Source organism: Homarus americanus, unplaced genomic scaffold, assembly GCF_018991925.1.
Source record: "Homarus americanus isolate GMGI-L3 unplaced genomic scaffold, GMGI_Hamer_2.0 scaffold32305, whole genome shotgun sequence".
NCBI lineage: Eukaryota > Metazoa > Arthropoda > Malacostraca > Decapoda > Nephropidae > Homarus > Homarus americanus.
In genome coordinates this window covers 18,635-30,688 of record NW_024710842.1, presented here as the reverse complement: position 1 = coordinate 30,688, position 12,054 = coordinate 18,635, and positions in this window count along the sequence as shown.

The window sequence follows — 12,054 nt, the reverse complement described above, 5'->3', positions numbered from 1 at the left end:
ATATACTAGAGGTGCCTGCCAAAATCTTCGAAAAAATAGTCAACAAGCGATTGGATGTATCTGCAGGGACGAACGTGCATAATCGCGGTTCGGCTTCCGCGGTACAAGAGCACATCCACGCCGCGTGCTTAAACCGGGCCTACTGACGAATCGCAATATGCCGTTTTGACAAAGTTTGACACGCCAGGGCTGCAGTATAAGATCACATCTGGGGCTACCCGGAAGTGACACGCCTGCTGTAGCTTCATTATGGACCGCAGGCCAAATCCAGATGCAAACATTTTTGGAAGAATTCTCACTATCGAGCGGCGTGCTGCCAGGGCTCTTGTCTCTCGCCAACCCTTTACACACTCTGACCTGCCCCCAATCGTCGGCAGCGGAAGTCCTCATATGCCGATGATGTAGCCTGAATCGTCACTCCCAGGAAGGTCCACAGCAGGATGGCGCGACTCACTGCTCGGGCAATAGAGATCTCCGGGTATGAAAATAAATGGAAAAGCAAAAACAAACAAAACAAAATTTGAGGTCATACCCATAATAAATTCAAGCCGGCCCCATTATTGATCGAGCGACGAGAAGAGTGCTCTAAACAAGGCAGGTTCGCTCAACCTCTCATCATTTCTCCGGACGGGCATCATTCCCCGTAGAAGGACAGACTAAATAAAGAAGCCAAAGTCGCCACAGCAAAATTAAAACGTTTTTGCAAAATTGATGCCTGAAGATACAAGTTCACCTGTACAGGCACTGAGTGAGGCCTGTGTTGGAGTACCCATCTATACACCTCACGTCACTCAGGGAAGACTAGACTACAACGCTTCTAGGCTTTAAAACAAGTGTTTGAGTCAGCCAGTGGCCAAACGCCACTCTACCAGGGAGACAGTGGAAACTTCTATCCACACCTAAGAAATAAAACAGGGCCCTCAACTTCAGGTTCCATCGCCTGGGGAAGAAAGGTTTGGGACAGCAAGCTCCTGGACGACCCTGCAGCCAGACCACCTACGCAGGGAAGACATCAACGGAGACCCACGCCTGGTGGCCCAGGTCTGCCACTACAACAACCCAACCGCGACCCATCTATGTCACCGATGATCCACCTTAGATTAAACAGATAGTATAAATTCACATTTAACAAGTCTGAAAATCAAGTGAGTCCATAAACGTAATAGAGTATAAGATGTTAATAAACTTGTAGTAGCAAAATCAATCTGAGTCATTGTCCTACTAAAATAACCATTGTGCAACCTCTGTTCCTAAATCCTAGGTTTAGCTTAGTTATGTAAACTCTGTAATATGTAAAACAGGGGTGTCGTCCCCTCTGTTTAACTCATTAAACTATTTTTCCTTTTCCCCGACTATATATGTTGCGACTTCTCCATCCTCATGTCTGGCTGTGTGCCTTGAGCCTGCGTGCCTTCCATCCTTTCCCTTAAACTAAAAAAAAAAAAAAGGGCACAATTATGATGTATATCTCGACTAGCAAAGCCTTCAACAGAGTCCCCACGAGAGGCTAATTAGAAAGATAGAAGCACATGGCAATCAAAGGTAATATCCTTAAATGGATTAGCGTGGTTACAAGACAGGAAACAGCGAGTGAGCATTAACGGCACTAAATCCCATTGGAGAAACGTCATTAGAGGAGTTCCCAAGGCTCAGTACTTGGACCGTTATTATTCATTATATACATAAACGACATAGATATCGGCATAGACAGCAACATAAGTAAATTTGCTGATGACACTAAAATAGGACGTGTTATTAAATCTGACGACGACTCCACAAAACTACAGGAAGATCTAAACAAATTTTTCGAATGGTCTGAAGAATGGCAGATGAAATACAACGTGGACAAACGTAAAGTACTCAGTATAGGAGATGTAAACAGGGAAACCAGTTACCAGATGAACAACGATGCCATTGAGAATTCCGACTGCAGAGAGATTTAGGAGTAATGATAAGTAGGAACCTTAAGCCCAACAATGTGTATTTGCTCGAAACAAGGCTAATAAAGTACTTGGGTTCATACAAAGGAGGTTAGTTACAAGACTAGCGAAGTCATCCTAAAACTATATTTTGCGCTGTGAACCTCACTTGGATTACGCAGTTCAATTCTGTCACCGTATATAGAATGGATATAGAATCCTTGAAGGAATTCAGAGGAGAATGACAAGGCTAATCCGGGGATTAGTAACCTTGAGTACAAAGACAGGTTAAAAGATCTTAATTTGCACTCTAGACGAGAGTGAGAGGCGATATGATAGAGTGTATAAATGGAAGTCAGGCTTAACAAAGAGGACATTAAAAGGTACTTAAACTATCCAACCAGGAGCGAACTCGTAACAATGGTTTTAAATTAGACAAATCTAGATTTAGGCGCGAAATAGGTAAACACTGGTTTGGTAACAGAGTAGTGGATGAATGAAACAAGTTACCAAATATCATTAACTCGAATACGCTGGATAGCTTTAAACATAGGTTGGATGCTTATATGAGCAATAGGGTTGTGTAAATGGGACTGCCCAGTATGGGCCAATAGACCCTGCAGTTACCTCCATTCTTATGTGCTTATGTTCTTCTATATGGAAGCAAATCACTGTAGGTGCGCGTGATCCTGGTGCTGATAACCACAAATAAAAAAAAGAAAACACGAAGTCCCAGCGCCCTTAAAGATGTGAATTACACGATAGCGCTTTGGGAACTTGCTTTCTTTTTTTTTCCTTGTAGTTATCAGCACATATATATATATATATATATATATATATATATATATATATATATATATATATATATATATATATATATATATATATATATATATATATATATTTTAAACCACCTGGAATGACTTCACACAAAATATCGTATGGGATAAGTGAGCGAGGCTATTCTTGGCTCAGCTGTCCGTTACATTTACGATTACCGCAACCTGGTTTCTCTCCATAAAAATATATATTTGAATAAAGCACAAGATATGAATAAGAAAAAGAACAGAATGAGATGTTCAGCTCGTTTACCTTCACTAGTGGAAGAACACGTAGGTGTACTCAGGAATTATGGACATGAAAAAAAAACACTGAGTGTCCAGGAGGCCATTAGTGGTGTGATCCACATTATCCGTACCATCAGTGGTGCAGGTGGTCAGCCATCAAGGGTGTGGTGCAGATGGTCCAAGCCACCAAGGGTGTGGTGCAGATGGTCCAAGCCACCAAGGGTATGGTGCAGATGGACCGGGCCATCAAGGATGTGGGTGATGGTCCAAGCCACGAAGAGTGTGGTGATGGTCCGGCCATCATGTGTGGTGCAGATGGTACGACTCCAGGGTGTGATGCAGATGGTCCGGGCCATCAAGGGTGTGGTGCAGATGGTCCGGGCCATCAAGGGTGTGATACATATGGTCCGGGCCATCAAGGGTGTGATACATATGGTCAGGGCCATCAAGGGGGTGTAGATGGTCCGGGCCATCAAGGACAGATGGTCCGGGCCATCAAGGGTGTGAAATATGGCGGGCCATCAAGGGTGTGGTGCAGATGGTCCGGGCCATCAAGGGTGTGATACATATGGTCAGGGCCATCAAGGGTGTGGTGTAGATGGTCCGGGCCATCAAGGGTGTGGTGCAGATGGTCCGGGCCATCAATTATGTGGGCCAGTTGATCATGATGTTGTTTTCCCGTAAAAAATACTTAAGAAACAACCGATAAAATGGCGATGATTAGATTTTTGTTTGACCCACCAGCGATGTTGAGAGCAGTACTGATGTGTCTCACACCCCTACTGGGTGTGAGGGACTAATATAATACCAATGTGTCTCACTCCCCAATGGGGTGTTCAGAGGACCAATAGTATTATACTGATTTGTGTCACTCTTCTACGGGGTAACGAGAGGACCAGTAGTACTGTACTGATGTGTCTACTCCCCTTCCAACAGGAACTGTAATCTCAACACATTTTCCAAACTATTTGCTGTATTTATGGACTGTAATACAGTTACATGCGTAACTTCTATCTTGAGGTAGCTATATGCGTGACAGACGGATGGCAATTTAATTTCCAGCGTCATACTCCTAGCATAATACATGATGCAATCACCCCTTCACTTATACACAGACGTATGTACTATGACAATACGTATTTTTCATAATATAATGAATAAAGCTGAGTAAGAGAAAGATGAAGAATGTTAGTGACTTACGTGCATGTGCCTGGTGGAGCAGTAGAGCCAGTTGTACACCCACCACCACCACCGCCATCCCGCCACCATTCCTGTAACAAAAAAAATAAATATATATATATATATATATATATATATATATATATATATATATATATATATATATATATATATATAATTAAATACAAAACATTCGTCTTTCTGGTTTATCATACCGTTGTTTATATATGGTGGGTTAAAAGACAAACAAACTTATTAGTTAATATAGTGCTGTTATAAAACAACAGAATCCTCATAAGTCATAAGTGATAGACGTAAATAGCATAAGGTCAGAAGTGGCTGTAAAAGGTAAGATGCCCACAAGGGCAGACAACAAACTTAAGGAATGTTCTGCCTTCTGTGTTTCCATACGCATACAATCTGTCTCACTTTAAAAAGCTGGTTTTCTGGCTTCTTCGTGGTGTAGATTAATATAATCTTTTTTCTTTCTATTTTTAATTTATTTTTACTCTTGTTCTTTTTCCCCCCAGGCCCCGCTGCGGTCGATGACCTGTGCCCGGGTGGGTTATTCCCCGTATAAAAAAGGAGGGGGGTCCTGGGGTGAAAGTGGGTTCCATTGGGTTGAGGGGACAGTTAGTCAGAGGAATATCTGTCAAATTGACGACTTTGCCGCAAATGTGGACAAAAACCTGAAAATTGATACAGATGTACAACCTCCCCACCTGCTACAGTCAGCATTGTCAATCCTCGTCTCCGAAAATTGTGAACCACGGGAGTATGAACCTGCATGCAAAGCATTTTCTCGTGACGTGGACTGGGGGCCGGTGTGAGAGGAGGGTGACGGACTGGGAGGGTGAAGAGGGTAGGAGCGGAGGTGGGTTAGAGGAATTGTGTGGCTAGCAAGACTGGATTTTTTATTATTTAGAAGCATATAATAAGTTAACCTGTTGCTTAATACTATGATTCACCCATACTGGATGTGAGCTAATATTTACCCATTCCTACTTTGTGCAACCAGTCACCAGAACAGAACCTCACATGAACCATATTCACACCACACTCATGTATTGCCCAACAATATTCGCATTTTCTGTAATGCTTGTTCCGATATCTGTGTCGCTTTCCCCTACTCTAATTACAAGGAAAAATGGAAATTAATCCACCGTGCTAGGCATCAGAGACCATGTAGCACTACTATGAGAAGGGGTGTGGCAGACACTGGTCAGGGATCAGCAGTTCAGTCATAACTACAGTATGTGTTTTTGGTTTTCCTTCATGGCCATATTTTGTTCTCTAATCCAAAGTCAAAGTTGTTGGGGATTACTGGCCTCTTCGCCCCTCGGGATGGTGACAGTTCCTCACGTTTCTGCGGGGAAGGGGAAGACTAGGAGGACAAACACGGCTGATGGCCGTGAGTGTGAATGGAAGAGGAAGAGGGTTGGGGCAGAGGGAATGAAGTATCCGTTTGCTTATTTATTGTCTCACAACATTTGATTAGTTATATATGAATATATATAATTAACCACACCAGTAACATAGGTGCAGACTTACTAATTTCCGATGCCATATTATTCTCGTTATTTCACATTAATAGTTTGCTTAATAAATACTGGGTTGTAACTGGAGACATTTTACCTTTCCCATGCCTGTTGCTACCTTCCACGCCCCCACCCCAATTAGTTCGTCACCTTCCTCACACCACCCCGGTCCCTCACTTCACATCAAGAGTGAATGCTTCGGATGCTGGTTTATACTCCCGTGGTTCACAACTCTCGGAGATGAGGAATGACAACAGGAAACATTTACATTTGGTTAGTGAATCTGCTACATTCAGGACATATACTTAATAACAAAAATGTAAAGGAGCTATATTATACATATTTGAAAGTCCATATCTGTGTAAAACGCTATAAACTGTAGGAGTGAATGCTTCGGATAAGGGTTCATACTCTCTCTGTTCACAACGCCTGGAGATTAGGATTGACAATGCTGACTGAAGCAGGTGGAAGTGTGGGAGAGTGTATCCTGTGGCAAAAGAAAGTTTTTGGCCTTAAAGGGCAAAGGTTTCAAGGTTAAGGTTAATCAAGATAATAAGGTCAGATGCTAAAACCAGCCCGAAAACGCCTCCCTGAAGGTATAGATCTAGAAATCAACTCACAAGGTCCCTGGTCATACACATGGGAACATTAGAGGCCATAAGGTCAATCACGTGACCGCTAGGTTTGCTTACTTTTGGAAGGACATTAAGCATATATAGATATTTTTTCTAGCTTAATAATAATAATAATAATAATAATAATAATAATAATAATAATAATGTTTATTGAGAGAAAAAAGCAGCCTAAGGCTGAAAATACACAATTAACAGAAATTACATAATTTGCTTTTAGTAAAGTTGGCGAGTGGGTCATTTAAAAGGTTTTAGTATGAAAAGAAAGGAATATGGCGTGAATATACAAATTGACTATGATCTGTTACTTTTTCTCATTGGCTAGTATAGGGCCTAGCCTTTTTATCCTGGTGTAACTGTGGTGTCGAAAAGCTGCAGATGACTGAGGATCTCTTCCGTGATGGTTGGTGCTTTTTAAGGGAGGGTGAAACATATCGATCCCAAATTGATAGACGGAGATAAGATGATGATCAAAGGCAGTTGAGAGGACCAGTGTGCAGTCAGATCATAAATTACTTTTACCCGGGTGTGCGATAGGTTGCAAAATTAACAATACCCTTTCTGTCATCTCGATAGGGTTTGTCGGTGTGCTTGTGAAGTCATTTCCCTTATCCTTTTGTTCTCGAAATATTTTAACAATATTTCGAAACATATTATGATTTCTCTTTCAAATAGGGCAAATTCCAGTTTTAAAAGTTATTAAAACTGATCTTTTTCTTCAAAGGCAGTGATGACGCAGATGGGAACCCATAACATCCATAGTAACCATACTAGGTAATTGGAAGTGCAGTACACTTAAAGCCCTGCTGGATAGGACTTAAAAGAGTATATGGACACCTTTCTATATATTGGTCCCATAGTTTCGTGTGATAAGGGTGAGGGCAAGGAGGGAGTGCCACCGCCCACATGTGTGTCAACACGGCGCCAATCTCACTACTGGTACACACTGTATACTAAATCTCACCATGACTGCCACTAAAGCGTGTTGCTCATCTTGTATTCTTATGCAATATACAGCTTTGTTATTGATCATATCTCTCCTGACACTAATGTTTATTGTGTTTAGGAGATTGACTTTGTTAACTGGTAAAAAAATCCCAACTAGTTACAGTAGTTTCAGTACAATATTAACGTATTTGGGTCCCTGTTAGACATGTAGTAACTTCTCCAGTCAAGATGAAATGTACAAGTGGATGATGATCTTCCCCGAGAACATTATATGATAGACACTGGTAGCCATTATAATACATCATACACATATATATATATATATATATATATATATATATATATATATATATATATATATATATATATATATATATATATATATATTTTTTTTTTTTTTTTTTTTTTTTTTTTTACTGTACTGTACCTGTGAAGCCAGTCAGTCCTCAAGTTTATGGTTTATGACCTTGTGAAGAAGAGTAGGAGTCTCACTCGTACATTAGAATCCTCAGTGGTGTAAAGTGGGAGGCTCCATCACATGTTATTGGCTTATTGTGGTCTACTAATGCTATCTAGCTTTCAGTTGTCCCAGTGTCGTCCATAGTACTCAGCCAATCATAACAATGTAAGACAGGTACGTACTGTACAGTACGTCGATCCCTCATACTCTAGGGATAAATCCACACACACAGACACACACACACACACACAGTGTAATAAGCGGGCCTCGATGAGGACCAGTGAAAGTATAATATTACAACACTTTACCAAGCACATAAGATTTTTTTTAAGTAATGCTCTTTCTGCAATATTTACCATACTTGCACTACTAGACGTGAGATGTGGGGATATAATGATAACCTTTGCCTTATAAAACGTTGTATATACCGGCATTGTCAGTAGTAAGTGACGGCCAGCTTCATGGAGCAGATTGAGAAGCGAGACTGTAGCATGACGTCAGCTCCCCTTCCCCGCAGCTGCGCTCTGCAAGACGGTGCCTCAGTGGTGGGCGTGACCCACAACAAGAATGCCGTCAGGTACCGACACCAATATACCGCCAGACATCAAGCACTCGACACCAATATACCGTCAGACATCAAACACTAGACACCAATATACCGCCAGACATCAAACACTTGACACCAATATACCTGAGACATCAAACACTTGACACCAATACTGCCGTACAACAAACACTTGACGCAATATACCGCCAGACATCAAACACTTGACCCAATATGCCAAACAACAAACACTTGACACCATATACTGCCAATACAACAAACATGACCCAATATACCGCCAGACATCAAACACTGAACCAATATGCCGCCGACATCAAACACTTGACACCAATATACTGCCAATACAACAAACACTTGACACCAATATACCGCCAGACATCAAACACTTGACACCAATATACCGCCAAACATCAAACACTTGACACCAATATACCCAATACAACAAACGCTGACGCACCAATATACCGCCAGACATCAAACACTTGACACAATATACCGAAAGACATCAAACCTTGACACCAATAAACTGCCAATACAACAAACACTTGACACCAATATGCCAATCAGACATCAAACACTAGACCCAATATACCGAAGACATCAAACACTTGACACCAATATACTGCCAATACAACAAACACTTGACCCAATATACTCAGACATCAAACTAGACCCAATATACTGCCAATACAACAAACCTTAACCAGACAAACACTTGACACAATATACGCCAGACATCAAACACTAGACACCAATATACTGCCAATACAACAAACACTGAACCAATATACCGCCAGACATCAAACACTTGACACCAATATGCCGCCAGACATCAACACTGAACATAACCGCCAGACATCAAACACTTGACCCAATATACCGCAAAACATCAAACACTTGACACCAATATACCCGTAGACATCAAACACGTACAATATACCGCAGACATCAAACACTTGACACCAATATACCGCCAGACATCAAACACTTAGACCCAATATACCGTCAGACATCAAACACTAGACACCAATATGCGAAGACATCAAACACTTGACACCAATATACCCAAAGACATCAAACCCAGCCAATAACCGCCAAACATCAAACACTACACCAATATACTGCCAATACAACAAACACTTGACCCAATATACCGCAGACATCAAACACTGAACCAATATACCAAAGACATCAAACACTTGACACCAATATACGCAAACATCAAACACTGACACCAATATACTGCCAATACAACAAACACTTCACGCAATATGCCAGACATCAAACACTAGACGCAATATACCGAAAGACATAAACCTCGACACCAATATACCGCAGACAAACACTTGACACCAATACTGAAAAGACATCAAACACACAAACCAATATCAACACACCGCCAACATCACAAACACTTGACGCAATATACCGTCAGACATCAAACACTAGACACCAATATACCGAAAGACATCAAACGCCGACATATACCGTCAGACATCAAACCGCTGACACCAATATACCGCCAGACATCAAACACGACACCAATATACCGCCAGACATCAAACACTAGACACCAATATACCGAAAGACATCAAACCTTGACACCAATATGCCGAAAGACATCAAACACTTGACACCAATATACCGCCAAACATCAAACACTTGACACCAATATACTGCCAATACAACAAACACTTGACACCAATATACCCCCAGACATCAAACACTAGACACCAATATACCGAAAGACATCAAACACTGACACCAATAAACTGCCAATACAACAAACACTTGACACCAATATACCGTCAGACATCAAACACTAGACACCAATATACCGCCAGACATCAAACACTAGACACCAATATACCGCCAGACATCAAACACTTGACACCAATATACCGCCAGACATCAAACACTTGACACCAATATACCGCCAGACATCAAACACTAGACACCAATATACCGAAAGACATCAAACACTTGACACCAATATACCGCCAGACATCAAACACTTGACACCAATATACCGTCAGACATCAAACACTAGACACCAATATACCGCAAGACATCAAACACTTGACACCAATATACTGGCCAGACATCAAACACTTGACACCAATATACCGCCAGACATCAAACACTTGACACCAATATACCGTCAGACATCAAACACTAGACACCAATATACCGAAAGACATCAAACACTTGAACCAATATACCGAAAGACATCAAACACTTGACACCAATATACTGCCAAACATCAAACACTTGACACCAATATACTGCCAATACAACAAACACTTGACACCAATATACCGCCAGACATCAAACACTAGACACCAATATACCGAAAGACATCAAACACTTGACACCAATAAACTGCCAATACAACAAACACTGACACCAATATACCGTCAGACATCAAACACTAGACACCAATATACCGTCAGACATCAAACACTAGACACCAATATAGCCGCCAAACATCAAACACTTGACACCAATATTAATACAACAAACACTTGACACCAATATACCGCCAATACAACAAACACTTGACACAATATACCGTCAGACATCAAACACTTGACACCAATATACTGCCAATACATCAAACACTTGACACCAATATACCGCCAGACATCAAACACTAGACACCAATATACCGAAAGACATCAAACACTTCGCCAAACTGCCAATACAACAAACACTTGACACCAATATACCGTCAGACATCAAACACTAGACACCAATATACCGCCAGACATCAAACACTAGACACCAATATACCGCCAAACATCAAACACTTGACACCAATATACTGCCAATACATCAAACACTTGACACCAATATACCGCCAGACATCAAACACTTGACACCAATATACTGCCAATACATCAAACACTTGACACCAATATAACTCCAGACATCAAACACTTGACACCAATATACCGTCAGACATCAAACACTTGACACCAATATACCGAAAGACATCAAACACTTGACACCAATAAACTGCCAATACAACAAACACTTGACACCAATATACCGTCAGACATCAAACACTGACACCAATATACCGCCAAACATCAAACACTTGACACCAATAAACTGCCAATACAACAAACACTTGACACCAATATACCGTCAGACATCAAACACTTGACACCAATATACTGCCAATACAACAAACACTTGACACCAATATACCGCCAAACATCAAACACTTGACACCAATATACCGAAAGACATCAAATACTTGACACCAACATAAGAACATAAGAACATAAGAATGGAGGAACGCAGCAGCCTATTGGCCCATACTGGGCAGTCCCGTTTACACCCAACCCCTATTGCTCATATTACCAGACATCAAACACTAGACACCAATATACTGACAGACATCAAACACTTGACACCAATATACTACCAGGAATCAAACACTAGACACCAATATACCGCCAGACATCAAACACTACACCAATATACCGCCAGACATCAAACACTTGACACCAATATACCGCCAGACATCAAACACTTGACACCAATATACCGCCAGACATCAAACACTTGACACCAATATACCGCCAGACATCAAACACTTGACACCAATATACTACCAGGCATCAAACACTAGACACCAATATACCGCGAGACATCAAACACTCGACACCAATATACCGCCAGACATCAAACACTTGACACCAATATACCGCCAGACATCAAACACTTGACACCAATAT